We start from the raw sequence: 15,085 nt of genomic DNA, 5'->3' as shown, positions 1-15,085 counted from the left end.
CTTGTCTCTTGTAACATTCTTTATTTTAAGGTCTATTTTATCTGATATGAGTATTGCTACTCCAGCTTTCTTTTGATTTCCATTTGCATGGAATGTCTTTGTCCATCCCCTCACTTTCAGTCTGTATGTGTCCCTAGGTCTGAAGTGGGTCTCTTGTAGACAGCATATATATGGGTCTTGTTTTTGTATCCATTCAGTGAGCCTGTGTCTTTTGGTTGGAGCATTTAATCCATTCATGTTTAAGGTAATTATCGATATGTATGTTCCTATGACCATTTTCTTAGTTGTTATGGGTTTGTTTTTGTAGGTCCTTTTCTTCTCTTGTGTTTCCCACTTAGAGAAGTTTCTTTAGCATTTGTTGTAAAGCTGGTTTGGTGGTGCTGAATTCTCTTAGCTTTTGTTTGTCCAGAAAGCTTTTGCTTTCTCCGTGGAATCTGAATGAGATCCTTGCTGGGTAGAGTAATCTTGGTTGTAGGTTCTTCCCTTTCATCACTTTAAATATGTCATGCCACTTCCTTCTAGCCTGTAGAGTTTCTGCTGAGAAATCAGCTGTTAACCTTATGGGAGTTCACTTGTATGTTATTTGTCATTTTTCCCTTGTTGCTTTCAATAATTTTTCTTTGTGTTTAGTTTTTGTGAATTTGATTACTATATGTCTTGGCATGTTTCTCCTTGGGTTTATCCTGCCTGGGACTCTCTGCACTACCTGGACTTGGGTGGCTATTTTCTTTTCCATGTTAGGGAAGTTTTCGACTGTAATCTCTTCAAATATTTTCTCTGGTCCTTTCTCTCTCTCTTGTCCTTCTGGGACCCCTATAATGTGAATGTTGTTGCATTTAATGTTGTCCCAGAGGTCTCTTAGGCTGTCTTCATTTCTTTTTATTCTTCTTTCTTTATTATGTTCCGCGGCAGTGAATTCCACCATCTGTCTTCCAGGTCACTTATCCGTTCTTCTGCCTCAGTTATTCTCCTATTGATTCCTTCTACTGTATTTTTCATTTCAGTTTTTGTATTGTTCATCTCTGTTTGTTCTTTAATTCTTCTAGGTTTTTGTTAAACACTTCTTGCATCTTCTCAATCTTTGCCTCCATTCTTTTTCCGAGGTCCTGGATCATCTTCACTATCATTATTCTGAATTCTTTTTCTGGAAGGTTGCCTATCTCCACTTCATTTAGTTGTTTTTCTGGGGTTTTATCTTGTTCCTTCATCTGGTACAAAGTCCTCTGCCTTTTCATTTTGTCTGTCTTTCTCTGAATGTGGTTTTCCTTCTACCAGCTGCAGAATTGTAGTTCTTCTTGCTTCTGCTTTCTGCCCTCTGGTGGATGAGGCTATCTAAGAGGCTTGTGGAAGTTTCCTGATGGGAGGGAATGGTGGTGTCTAGAGCTGGGCATTGCTCTGGTGGGCAGAGCTCAGTAAAACTTTAATCTGCTTGTCTGCTGATGGGTGGGGCTGCGTTCCCTCCCTGTTGGTTGTTTGGCCTGAGGCGACCCAACACTGGAGCCTACCCTGCTCTCTGGTGGGGCTAATGGCAGACTCTGGGAGGGCTAACGCCAAGGAGTATTTTCCAGAACTTCTGTTGCCAGTGTCCTTGTCCCCCCCACCCCCGCCTCTGCAGGAGACCCTCCAACACTAACAGGTAGGTCTGGTTCGGTCTCCTATGGGGTCACTGCTTCTTCCCCTTGGTCCCAATGTACACACTACTTGTGTGTGCCCTCCAAGAATGGAGTCTCTGTTTCCCCCAGTCCTGTCAAAGTCCTGTAATCAAATCTCGCTAGCCTTCAAAGTCTGATTCTCTAGGAATTCCTCCTCCCATTTCCAGACCCCCAGGTTGGGAAGCATGACGTGGGGCTCAGAACCTTCACTCCAGTGGGTGGACTTTTGTGGTATAAGTGTTCTCCAGTCTGTGAGTCACCCACTCAGCAGTTATGGGATTTGATTTTATTGTGATTGCGCCCCTCCTACCGTCTCATTGTGGCTTCTCCTTTGTCTTTGGATGTGGGGTATCTTTTTTGGTGAGTGCCAGTGTCTTCCTGTCGATGATTGTCCAGCAGTTAGTTGTGATTCTGGTGCTCTCGCAAGAGGGAGTGAGCGCACATCCTTCTACTCTGTCATCTTGAACCAATCTCCTCTAGTGAATTCTTGAGGGATTCTCTCTGTGCAGCTCTGTAACCACCTTGGTCTACCTGGACCCTTGGCTCAATCTTCTTGACTCAGAGACTCCTGTGGGCTCTGTCCAGGTGCCCACTTCCTGCACCCCGGCCTGGAAACTGTTTCAAGACAGTAAGCTGAATCAGGTGTTGGCTCACCTTGTTGTTTTTCTGTGTCTCAGGGGTCACTGCCCTTCATTGTTTGATGTCCAGTGTCTTAAAGTTACACATATTTTTCTGATTTATTGTTGTTGTTCTTCTTTCAAGTGGAAGAATAAATCTAGTCCCTCTTATTTCATCTTGACTGGAAGCAGAAGTCTTTCCAAGTTATATTTTTGAAAGTTAAATTTCATTAAAAGGTAATTATAGGCAAAAATTAGATGAATCTTCCCCTGAACGCTTTTCTTTTAAAGAACATTATCCACCAACACCCCTTTGTCTAATTTTAAAGTAATTTCTAGGATTGCTAGGATCTGGATAGAAATAGTTAAGCCAAAAGGTAAATTATATAGACATTTTCCCCAACTATGCATCTTTCTTATCATTTAGCAATCAATCCTAATCAAGTGTAAGACTGCTCTTGAGGGCTCATTCTCCCTCTCCTAGAGTTTCAGAAGCAGAAAACCTTCCCCACTCCCACCAACCAGCCCCAGCCAGAAAGCACATGTGGTTGCATTTATTTATCAAATTATTCCAATCAGGGCTTCCCTGGTGGCGCAGTGGTTGAGAGTTCGTCTGCCAATGCAGGGGACATGGGTTAGTGCCCCGGTCTGGGAAGATCCCACATGCCGCGGAGCGGCTGGGCCCGTGAGCCATGGCCACTGGGCCTGCGCATCCGGAGCCTGAATATTCCAATCAGTCCAGGTAACATCACACAGAAATTGTGGGCAGAAGGAACCTTGACCAAGTTACCTCATGTTCTTGTTTCATTTTCTCCCATCTTTAGCTACAAACACAAATCTGCTCAGTTGCATTGCTTTGAGAATAAAATGTACAGGGATTTGAACTTAAAATCTGTCTTCTTCCCCCAAATAATTAAATCATTACCCTGTACTTTTTAAATGAATTGACACTGATCCCCTACCCACTCACCTCAAAAGTTAATATTTAACATTTTTGTTGCTTCTGCCATTACAGGAGTTGTTATGGAAATTACCTGTGTATTGGTTTAGCAAATAGAAACTGGGTACATGAGGACCAACTGTGCAGTATTAATTGGAAACTGAATATAAAGATAGATGAGAATTGAGACTTTACTTTTCAAACAAAAAACCTTGGCTGGTTTGGTTTTAGTAATTCATTTAAGACTTGCTTTCTGCTAATTATTTACTATTTTGTGACTTCTTTTACTTAATTCGTTTTTAATCTGTAATTTCAGTTCTCTGAGATCAAAGGGCTGACTAACAGGGTTAATGAATTCACCTCTTCCTGGTGCCTTGGGCATCACTGTGCTTTAAGGTTACAAGTCTAGGGAAGGAAATATTTCTGGTTGTTGTCATCAGAGCTTGAAATCCCATTGGGGTGACGGGACACGTTCTAGAAAGATAAACATATATCAAGTACCAAAGGCTGGAAGAGACAGAAAGAGCAGGAGTAATGTACGTGAAGGAGCCATCACCATGGCCTCCAGTTTAAGAAACAGATCATATAAGCCCTTCAGTATGAACTTCTTCATCCAGTCCGAGTACAAGCACAGTCACTCACCTTTCATTTTTCCAACAAAACGCTTGAGTACCCACGTGCCTTATTCCCAAAAAGTTCAGTGTTTCCTTCTCTCCTTGGATCATCTTCATATATGCTCCCCCACCCACTGTGTTTAAGAAACCTGGGTCTCACTCAGTCTTCCTCAGTGCAGATGGATGGTTTTGGAAATACATAGAGTCATGTTTTTCTGGACCAGATACTGACTGTTGCACTATTTGGTACCAGGAATGGATCACAAAAAAACAGACCCTCAAGATGGGAATCTGAGATTGGTCGTCAAATTGATTGGGCTGGAATATAGTGACAACCCTATGGCCAATGAAAAATAGGACCCGGGTAGGGTATGGCATCAATGGCAAAAGAGGTGTTTGAATTATGGCCTGTGACTGCCTTGGATGAAGTACTTCTCAAAGGCAAGGCTTTGGGACACTGAGTGGCTACTGCATTTAACGTTTCATTTCGTTGGGAGTGATGGTACAAGGATCGTGTGGTTGGATGACTACTCTTTACTGTACCAAAGAGCCTTAAATAAAGAAAATGACAAACTCAGGACTTTAAATACTCAATTTAAGGCCATCAGAGAACCCAAGAACTTCTGTGATAGCCCTAGAATAATCACTGATCTCTTGTAGCCACAGAACTGATAGAGACCTACAGTTGGATGATTTGGTCTGAAGAATTACGAGAGAAACTGATTTAGCAGCCTCTCCAGTTTTCTGGCATAAACCTTAGGGCATTAATTGAGAACTGGGACTCTGAGAACTGAGATGGGGACATTTGTGTGGATTTGAACAAATAAAATGATTTTGAAACACCAGAGGTCCCTAAGTCACCATTACAAGTTGATTCACTCTCTTCTCTGTGTCCAAGGAGACGAGACTCCTTGTCCTGGTTGAAAACACCCTGTTAGGTTGGAGTGCTATTTTATAGGAAAAGGTACATGCTTTGGGTCAGAAATTAGATGAATATTTCTCCCACAGTCAGACACTGGTCCAGGATATAGGTGGTAGAAGTTGGAATAGCGCCTCTCAGTCTCACACCTGAAATTTGCTCCCCATTCCTGCATTTTTAATGTCTGAAGATTTAGTGGACTTACTTTATTTCTGAGGGGAGCATGTGTCCACCAGGAGACACATCAGTGGTTCCAGGTAAACTGCTTCTCTTGCCACTGAATCAATATGCAGAGAAGGAGGTAAATTACTGACTGGAGTAATTGATTACAATTATAAGAGGATGTAGGGTTGCTACCACACGGTGGGGCAGGTAAGACTTAGCCAAACCAGGGACTCTCTGGAATGCCTCTTAATACCCTCAAGTCCAGTAATTAAGGTTAAAAGAATGACTGTATTCATCCAATTAAGGATGCTGATCCTTCAGGAATGAAGATTTAGGTCACAATACCACATAAAGAATCCCAACCAGCTGACTTCCTGGCTGAAGTGAAAGGGAAGATGGAATGGGTAATAGGAAAAAATTAGAAATATCAACTAAAGGCTCAGGATCAGCTATAGAAATGAGGGCTACAGCAGCTAGGCATGTTTTCTACTTTGTTGTTACGTACATGTTATTTATGAGGAACCTCGAGAACGTTATGCTAAGTGAAGTAAGCCTGTCACAAAAGGACAAATACTGTATGATCTCACTTATATGAGTTACCTAGAGGAGTCAAATTCAGAGAGAAAAAAAGTAGTTGCCAGGGGCTGGGGGAGCAGCAAATGGAGAGATATTGTTTAATGGGTACAGAGTTTCAGCCTGTGAAGATAAAGAAGTTCTGGAGGGACTTCCCTGGTGGTCCAGTGGCTAGGACTCTGTGCTCCCAATGCAGGGGGCCTGGGTTCAATCCCTGGCCAGGGGACTAGATTCCACATGCATGCCGCAACTAACAGTTCTCATGCCACAACTAAGGAGCCCACATGCAGCAACTAAGACCCAGCACAACCAAATAAATAAATAAATATTTTTTTAAAGAAAAGAAGTTCTGGAGATGGATGGTAGTGATGGTAGCACAGCACTGTGAAGTACTTAACTGCCACTGAAGTGTACCTTACCAGTGATTAAAATGGCAAATGTTACATTGTGTGTATTTTACCATAGTTTCTTTAAAAAGCACAAGACTGTTCGAGTTGTCAGATGTAGGCTCAAATATGGGTAGCAGAGCGTGTATGGAGTAGTCAGAGGGGGCAGAGCAAGATGAGCTTTTGGTCAACTCGTGTCTCCTACCCCTAAGTCCATCCTTCTTCTCCTTTTTTGTTTTAAGAAAAAAAGAAGTCCATGTTCTTTAATGTACAAAAAAGTATGAGTAGAACCAAAAGCAAATTAAACATTCTCACATTTGTTTACACCACAGTCTAGTTCTTTATATTACCTTTACTATTTTTTTTTTTTTTTGTGGTGCGCGAGCCTCTCACTGTTGTGGCCTCTCCCGTTGCGGAGCACAGGCTCCGGACGCGCAGGCTCAGCGGCCATGGCTCACGGGCCCAGCCGCTCCGCGGCACGTGGGATCTTCCCAAACCGGGGCACGAAACCATGTCCCCTGCATCGGCAGGCGGACTCTCAACCACTGCGCCACCAGGGAAACCCTATATTACCTTTACTATTGAAACAACAGAAAGTAGGTGGCAATTTAGGGATTGGGAAAGAGATAAAACCCCAAACAACATTTCGACTGTGTTTACTCTATGCTGTGTATACAGCCATCCTTTAGTAGGCTCCTCTAGAGAGCTGGGGCTAGGATTCTGGAGACTACTTTTTCCAGACTCCCTTGCTGGCTTGTTCCTGTTAGATTCTGTCAGCAGGAGGTACCAGAGGGAGACCTGAGGCCAGGGGAGGGAAAGGAGACTTCATATGTTGGTTTCTGCCAGTATTCCTCCAGCTCCTGGCATCGTCTCCAGCCACAGCCCAAGCCCCCTCTCAGCGAGGCTAGGAGCAGTGGCAGCTGGAGCCCCAGTGGAGCTGAGCTCCTTAATGCCCTGTCCACACCTCCTGGTTTCCCAGAACTCGTCTCCTCTCTGAGCCCCTGTGGAGTCAGGCCTCTTCCTGAGGGGTCCACACAGCTGCGGGGGCCTTGCCTGAGCACCGGTTGAGTGGACATTGCCCTCAGGAGTCTGAACAGCACCTGTAGTGCCCTTCTCTCAAGCTTTAGTTCTGGTCACCCCACCTCTTCTCTTCTGTTTCCTCAACCCAAGGGATTTTATCTGCCTCCTGCAGTTATTTGTTTCAGGGTTACCTCAGTATCTCCATTGTGCTCTCAGATTTCCAATACCTAGGTAGCCAGTTTTTTGCGTTAAATCCCTTCTGTTTAAAGTACTAGTGTGGTTTCTCTTTTCCTGATTGGATCCTGATTTATACAAGTCAAAACTAAGGGATTAGCAGAAAAAAGAGGGGAGAGAAAGGGAGGCAGGGAGGGAAGGAGAGGTTTAATAGACCATTGACCCTCCCCTATACCTGAGAAGGAACCTTAAAACCACCAGATAGAAAAACTCACAAACCATGTCACATGGAACTCCCACAGAGAAGATAATCTCCTTTGAAGGCCATTACAGTTTGCAAAATCTCAATTACCAGATTAAACAGCAGTTTAGAAATAGCTGAAAAGTGACTTAGTAAATTGGAAGAGAAATCTGAAACTATGCAGATTGTATTACAGAGAAATGAAGAGATGAAATATATGAAAGCATGATGAAGAGAAACGAAGGTTGGGATGTATGAAACTAGAGGAGAACTGAGGGAGAACAGGTAAAAAGGTCGTTTTTGAAGAGAAAATTGTCCGGAATTGAAGAAAAGTAGGGACCTCTATCTCAAACAGGGCTTTAAAATGACAATAAAATATAAGTGTAGTGTTTTCTACTTATATATAACGTATGTATTATATTATTACACTCATCAGTCATAAAAGAGATTTTCAGGTTGGACAAGGAACACCGTGTATGGGGAAATTCCCTGGCAGTCCAGTGGTTAGGGCTCTGAGCTCTCACTACCAAGGGCCTGGGTTCAATCCCTGGTCTGGGAACTAAGATCCTGCAAGCCACATGGCGCGGCAAAAAAAAGAAAAAAAGAAATACCACCTATGCCATTTGTAAGAAATCCGCCTAACACATAATGAAATCCCAGGTTTAAAGTGAAGGAAAATGATATACGAAGAAAACATTTCCCCCAACAAAGTTGGTATAACAATATTAAATGTTATGGACTGAATGTGTGTGTCCCTCCAACCCCAATTCATATGTTGAAGCCCTAAACCCCTGTGTGACTGTGTTTAGAGGTAGGGCCTTTAGGGAGGTAATCAAGGTTAGATGAGGTCATAAGGGTAGGGCCTTGATCCAGTAGGACTAGTGTCCTTGTAAGAAGAGAGAGTGAGTCCAGAGTTCTCTTGCTCTCTTGCTCTCTCTCTGTCTGTCTGTCTGTCTCTCTCTCTGCAAGCACACACTAAGGAAATACCATGTGTGTACACAGCGAGAAGGCAGCCCTCTGAAAGCCAGAAAGAATATTCACTAGAAACCAACCATGCTGGCACCCTGATTTAGAACTTCCAGCCTCCAGGACCATGAGAAAATAAATTTCTGATTTTTTAGCCACCCAGTTTGTGTTTTGTTATGGCAGCCTGACCTGCGTAATACATTAATAGTAGATAAAATAGATCCTGTGGCAAACAAACAAACAAACAAACAAAAACCAAAAGAAAAGAAAAGAAAAGAAAAAAGACAAAGTATTATTATGGATAAAGAGGATCAGTATAGGATTTTTAAAAAATCACAGAAAGTCAGGAGGGGGAATTTGATGATCAATAATATTATAGGACTTTTAAAAAAATCACAGAAAGTCAGGAGGGGGAATTGGATGAAGGCAGTCAAAAGGTACAAAATTCCAGTTATAAGATACATAAGTACTAAGGGTGTGATGTACGACACGATAAATATAATGAACACTGCTCTATGTTACATATGAAAGTTAAGAGAGTAGATCCTAAGAGTCTCATCACAAGGAAAAAATATCTTTTTCTTTAATTTTGTATTTATATGAGATGATGGCAATTCACTAAACTTATTGTGACAATCATTTCATGTAAATCAAGTCATTATGCTGTACACCTTAAACTTACGCAGTACTATATGTCAATTATATCTCAATAAAACTGAAAGAAAAACGAAACAAAATTTCAGAAAGTTAAAACAATCCTGAGTTTGTACACTCTGATGATTTAGCATCAATATATAAATCAAAAGTACATAGAATCAAAAGATCATTTGATAGGGACTTCCTTGGTGGTCCAGTGGTAAAGAATCCGCCTTACAATGAAGGGGACATGGGTTCAATCCCTGGTCGGGGAACCAATATCACACATGCTGCGGGGCAACTAATCCCGCGCGCCACAACAAAGAGCCCACATGCCTCAACGAAGATCCCACGTGCCGCAACTAAGACCCGATGCAGCCTAAATAAAATAAATAAATAAATATTAAATTTTTAAAAAAAGATAATTTGGTAAATCCACACATATAGAGATTTTCATACATGCTGCTTAGAAACTCCAGATCGAATACAAAATTAATATAAATGTAAAATTAGTAAGCTAGATCTCAAAGATGTATAGAACTCTGTCCAACAAATAGAGAATTATTAAATGCATATGAAATATTTTTATAAATGTATTAGGACACAAAAGAATTAAAAGAATTGATATCATAGAGAAAATGTTTGTTGACCATGATGCAGTAAAATTAAAAATAAATTGGAAAAATTAACCCCAAAGAATATATATTTTATATATTGGGAAACCAAAGCTGGTTGTTTGAAAAGGATAATAGCATAGGTAAAGGTCTGGCAAGGTTAGTCAAGGGAAAAAACAGAGAAAGAGAAGGAAAAGAAATTTTAATTTAAGGTTGAAAAAGGGTGTGTAAAAAAGTCAGAATGCTATAAAGCAATTTAATGCAAATGAAAACCCATAATATATTTTAATAATACTAAGTTCACTTCAACAATCCAAAGATAGTGTAATACCAGAAAATAATGTAATTTATCATATAACAGATATAGGGAGAAAACCTACATGATATCAGTAGATTATAAAATCATTTTATAGCATTCAATATCAATGTACAATTAAGTCTCCCCACTCCACCCAGAAATGTAAACTACAATTAGAAGGGAAATCCCTTAGCCTAAAGGGAACCTAGGAGAAATCTATATCAAATACCGTATTTTAGTGGTTGGAAATTAGAAAATGTCTCTTCAAAATCAGGAACCAGATAAGGATGCTCATTATCACAACTTCTATTGAGTATCTCTGTCTTTCTCCTGAATAGCACAAAGGCTTTAAAATTCTTTAATTCAGAGAGGGCATACCATTCCCTGAATACACTTACATATATGTTTTGAAAAGGAGAAAATGGATCCACAAGGAAAGTGTGGGATCCAAGAAGCAACAAAGATCCATAAAATTATCCAATGCTTTAGAAATGTCAGTGGGGACACGATTATATTACAAATTTAAAGTTTAGGGAATTTACTCCACTCATTCTTTTTTATTTAACAAACATTTATTCATATCCTATCGTGGGAAGTAGGTGTTTAAACATTTTATTATGGAAATTTTCAAACATATCCAAAAGCCGAATAGCACAATGAACTTCAGCAATTATTAACAATGAAACAAGCTTCATCAATTATTAACATGTTGTCCATCTTTTTTCATTAAACTCTCCACTTTTGCTGCTTGCCTCCAGTATTTAACCCAACTCCCAGATACGTATAATTTCACCGTTAGATACTCCCATACACATCTCTAAGAGATAAAGACTTGAGAAAGATAAACACAAGACCCTTATCCCATTTAATAATCACCTTAACATCATGTAATATGTATATGCTCAGTACTATGTGTCAAGAACATGTTGAGAGGACTTCCCTGGTGGCGCAGTGGTTAAGAATCCGCCTGCCAATGCAGGGGACATGGGTTCGAGCCCTGGTCCGGGAAGACCCCACAAGCTGCAGAACAACTAAGCCTGTGCGCCGCAACTACTGAGCCTGCGCTCTAGAGCCTGCGAGCCACAACTACTGAGCCCACGTGCCACAACTACTGAGCCCACGCACCTACAACCTGTGCTCTGCAATACGAGAAGCCATGGCAATGAGAAGCCCGTGCACAGCAATGAAGAGTAGCCCCCACCTCGCTGCAACTAGAGGAAGCCCGCGAGCAGCAATGAAGACCCAATGCAGCCATAAATAAATAAATTTATTAAAAAGAAAAAAAAATACATGTCGAGAAACTTAGATGCCTGCTGAAATCTTTTTTTTTTTTTTTTTTTTTTCCGGTACGTGGGCCTCTCACTGTTGTGGCCTCTCCCGTTGCGGAGCACAGGCTCCGGACGCGCAGGCTCAGCGGCCGTGGCTCACGGGCCCAGCCGCTCCGCGGCATGTGGGATCTTCCCGGACCGGGGCACAAACCCGTGTCCCCTGCATCGGCAGGCGGACTCTCAACCACTGCGCCACCAGGGAAGCCCCTGCTGAAATCTTTATACAGGATCTCGCTACAGTTTTCTTTGGATCCATCAGTCTTTATAAGCATATGCATTTAATTTGGTATTACATTCCTATATTTATTGAACCCAAGAGGTCATTCCAATGATCACTGCTTCCTTTTCTAAATCGCCACAGGCCATCGGTTTAATAATGCATTTTGGAATTTTACTTGACAGCAGTTTCTGGAATGATTCATTTCTTCCCTTTGAAATGCTGGATAAATAGCTTCAGTCTTTTTTTTTTTGGAATAAAAATTTTTATTAGTATAATTGCTGTGCAATATTATATAAGTTACAGGTATGCAATATAGTGATGCACAGTTTTTAAAGGTTATACTCCATTTATAGTTTTTATAAAATATTGGCTATATTCTGTTGTACAGTATATCCTTATAGCTTTTTTTAAAATTTGATTTAATTTATTTTTTTATACAGCAGGTTCGTATTAGTCATCCATTTGATACACATCAGTGTGTACATGTCAATCCCAATCTCCCAATTCATCCCACCACCACCACCCTGCCACTTCCCCACCTTGGTGTCCATATGTTCGTTCTCTACATCTGTGTCTCTAATTAGCTTCAGTCTTATCTTGCTACCAGTCCTTTTCTTTTGTCGTTATTATGCAATAACCTAATCAGATAGTCTGCCACCCAACACCTGAGTCAGAAATTTAAAATGCTCTTGAGGAGAGGTCAGAACATACGTGGAGAGGTGGGAGGGGCTGCAGCGTGGAGGTCAGGGGCCCACAAAGGTAACTTTTCCCCCGTCACAGTGATGGGGGACCTGGGTCTGGTGAAAATGCTATGGTGTTTGCCTTTGCTGCATGTTACGTGCTCCACACCCTGGTTTAAAAGCTGAGAGAAGGGCTTCCCTGGTGGCGCAGTGGTTGAGAGTCCGCCTGCCGATGCAGGGGACACGGGTTCGTGCCCTGGTCCGGGAGGATCCCACATGCCGCGGAGCGGCTGGGCCCGTGGGCCATGGCCGCTGAGCTTGCGCGTGCGGAGCCTGTGCTCCGCAGCGGGAGAGGCCGCAACCATGAGAGGCCCGCATACCGCAAAAAAAAAAAAAAAAGCTGAGCGGAGAAGCCAATCAATACCTCAGACCCTCATGCCTTTTCCATCCTCAGCCCTCCACTCCTTGTCCTTCTGTGTCAAGCCACTCAAATATCCAGGGCTAAGCTTTTAAACAACAGAGAAGTTAGCTTAAGAAAGAGTCCAGCTCTGAGACAGAACTCTGGGGAGACCCGGATGGATGTGAGGGCAAGTCCAAGGGCAGATACAAGGGCAGAGGGGAATAGAAGGGTGGAGATGGTGGGGGCAGAGCAGGGGGCGGACCGGCCGAGGGGTTGGGGGACACTCATTCGTCTCATTCTCTTCCCCACCTCTCAGTCACAGGCTCACTCACCAGTCAGGGGGCCGGTTATGGAGCCATGACAAGGCTTCTCTCGGCCTCAGCCCTGCTCTTCTGGGGAAGGTGAGTGAAGTACGCGCTACATCTCTGTTTAAAAAGCATGGCCATAAATGCGTGCACAGCGATGCACCCCCTGAGGTTACACACAGCCCCTGGCGAGGTCGGTAGGGAGACTCTCTTCTGTGCATTCTAGGTCTGAGGCATCTGCCGGCGAGGTCCCTGACAGGTTCCCCTGTGAACTCTGGGCCAAGTTCTTAATTCATTTGATCCACTTCCCCAGGGAGCTCCCCTGTGTGGCTTTTTGTCTAATCTGAGTTTTCCAAGTGATGTCCCTATACCTTGCCAAACTTCCCAGAGCCAACTTGGACAAAGGCCAAAGAGGACTTCAATTAATCCCATCCTTTTCATGTCTGGGTTTATCATTGAGATCAAGGCCTCTTTTCCATAGGGAAATTGGAAGCTCTCTTACTATGAATGAAAACAGAAGCGGCTGGTTAACAGCACCAGTTCTTAATTACCTGTTTGTTTTGTCTTGGCAAAGCTTTCCTGACCTGACAGAGGAAAAAAAAAAAAAAAAAAGCTAGTGTTCTTAATAGCTTCTTTGAAATACATTTGTTGTTCAATGCTGGTCTTCCTGGGCTTAGAGTCTCCTAGCCTCGAGCTGGATAAACTCAGGACCAGGAACTACCGGGACACAGAGGTGATTTGAATGAACAGTCTGAAACTTGTTTTCTTCCTGCTATTTGGTATTTTCTCTGTCATGTATAAATCATCTGATCCAGGCTTTCTGGAATGCCTCCAGAGATTTCTTTTCTTTTTAGTTATGGTAAAAATTACATAAGATTTACCATCAAAACCATTTCTAAGTGTACAGTTCAGTTGTGTCAAGTACATTCACGTTGTTTTATGATCAGTCTCCAGAATGCTTTTCATTTTGGAAAACTGAAACTCTGTACCCGTTAAACAACAGCCTCTCATCCCTCTCCCCCCAGCCCCTGGCGACCACCGTTCTTTCTGTCTCAATGAATTTGACTACTCTACGTGCCTTGTGGAAGTGGAGTCGCACGCTAGTTGTCCTTTTGTGTCTGGCTTATTTCACGGAACATAATGTCCTCAAGGTTCACCCATGTCGTAGCATGAGCTCCACAGATTTTCACATCATCCATCTGACTCTTTCTGAGCTTTTTCCTTTCCTCCACTTTCATACGACTGAGCTAACAAAAGATAAATCTGTTCATTAAAAAAATTATTCTTTCAGGACTTCCCTGTTGGCCCAGTGGTTAAGACTCTGCGCTTGCACTGCAGGGGACACAGGTTTGATCCCTGGTCAGGGAACTAAGAATCTGCATGCCGCATGGTGCAGCCAAAAAAAAAAAATTATTCTTTTCAAGGAGGGAAGCAAGAGAATTGAAGATAAAAAGGTGTATTTGAAAGAGGAGAGAAAGAAGGCAGGTAGAGATGCTTTGAAAGCACTGCTGCAACAGCAGCATGGGAAGGAGTAGAAGCAGCAGAGCAGTAGAATTGGGGATGACATGAGGGGACACTGGCCATCATGTCCCCAAGAAAACTCTGATGGGGAGTCTTCCTCATCACCTGCCCTGCCTCCAAGCAGCCTGAAGAGTGGAATCCCTACCCCTTGATGCCACCGTGCCTCTAGGAAAATCTTTTTTTTTTTTTTTTTTTTTTTTTTTTTTGCGGTATGCGGGCTTCTCACCGCTGTGGCCTCTCCCGTTGCGGAGCACAGGCTCCGGACGCGCAGGCTCAGCGGCCATGGCTCACGGGCCCAGCCGCTCTGCAGCATGTGGGATCCTCCCGGACCGGGGCACGAACCCGTGTCCCCTGCATCGGCAGGCGGACTCTCAACCACTGCGCCACCAGGGAAGCCCCAGGAAAATCTTTTGAACAACTGGATGAGAAATAAGTCAGGACTCAAATCCTGCTGTCACTCAGGCACAGCAGGACATGCCAGAGTCATCTCCAAGGTGCCCAGTACGTCCTCTGATGTGATCCAGTTCCTCATGCTCATTGCTCCAAATGTCCACTGAGTCCCCCGGGAACAGCTGCTCTGTATCAGAGCAAGAACGCCCTTCAGTCCCACCTCGTCTCCCACTGAGCTCCCACCTCCTTTCACTAACAGGCGCTTCCTCCATAATCTTTTGCAGATTCCCTTTATTTTCACACGCACCACTCATCTCAGATCCCAAGGTGGGTTCTGTGCCCTTTTTCCCCAGCCTTCCAGACCTCTCTCCTTTTCCTTCTTGCCAAATGGTACCAGCTCCCCTGATGCCCAGACCATGAGGCCAT

Source organism: Monodon monoceros, unplaced genomic scaffold, assembly GCF_005190385.1.
Source record: "Monodon monoceros isolate NGI ecotype Baffin Bay Population unplaced genomic scaffold, NGI_Narwhal_1 Super_Scaffold_8, whole genome shotgun sequence".
In the NCBI taxonomy this organism is placed as follows: Eukaryota; Metazoa; Chordata; class Mammalia; order Artiodactyla; family Monodontidae; genus Monodon; species Monodon monoceros.
Note: the sequence above shows the minus strand (reverse complement) of the source record.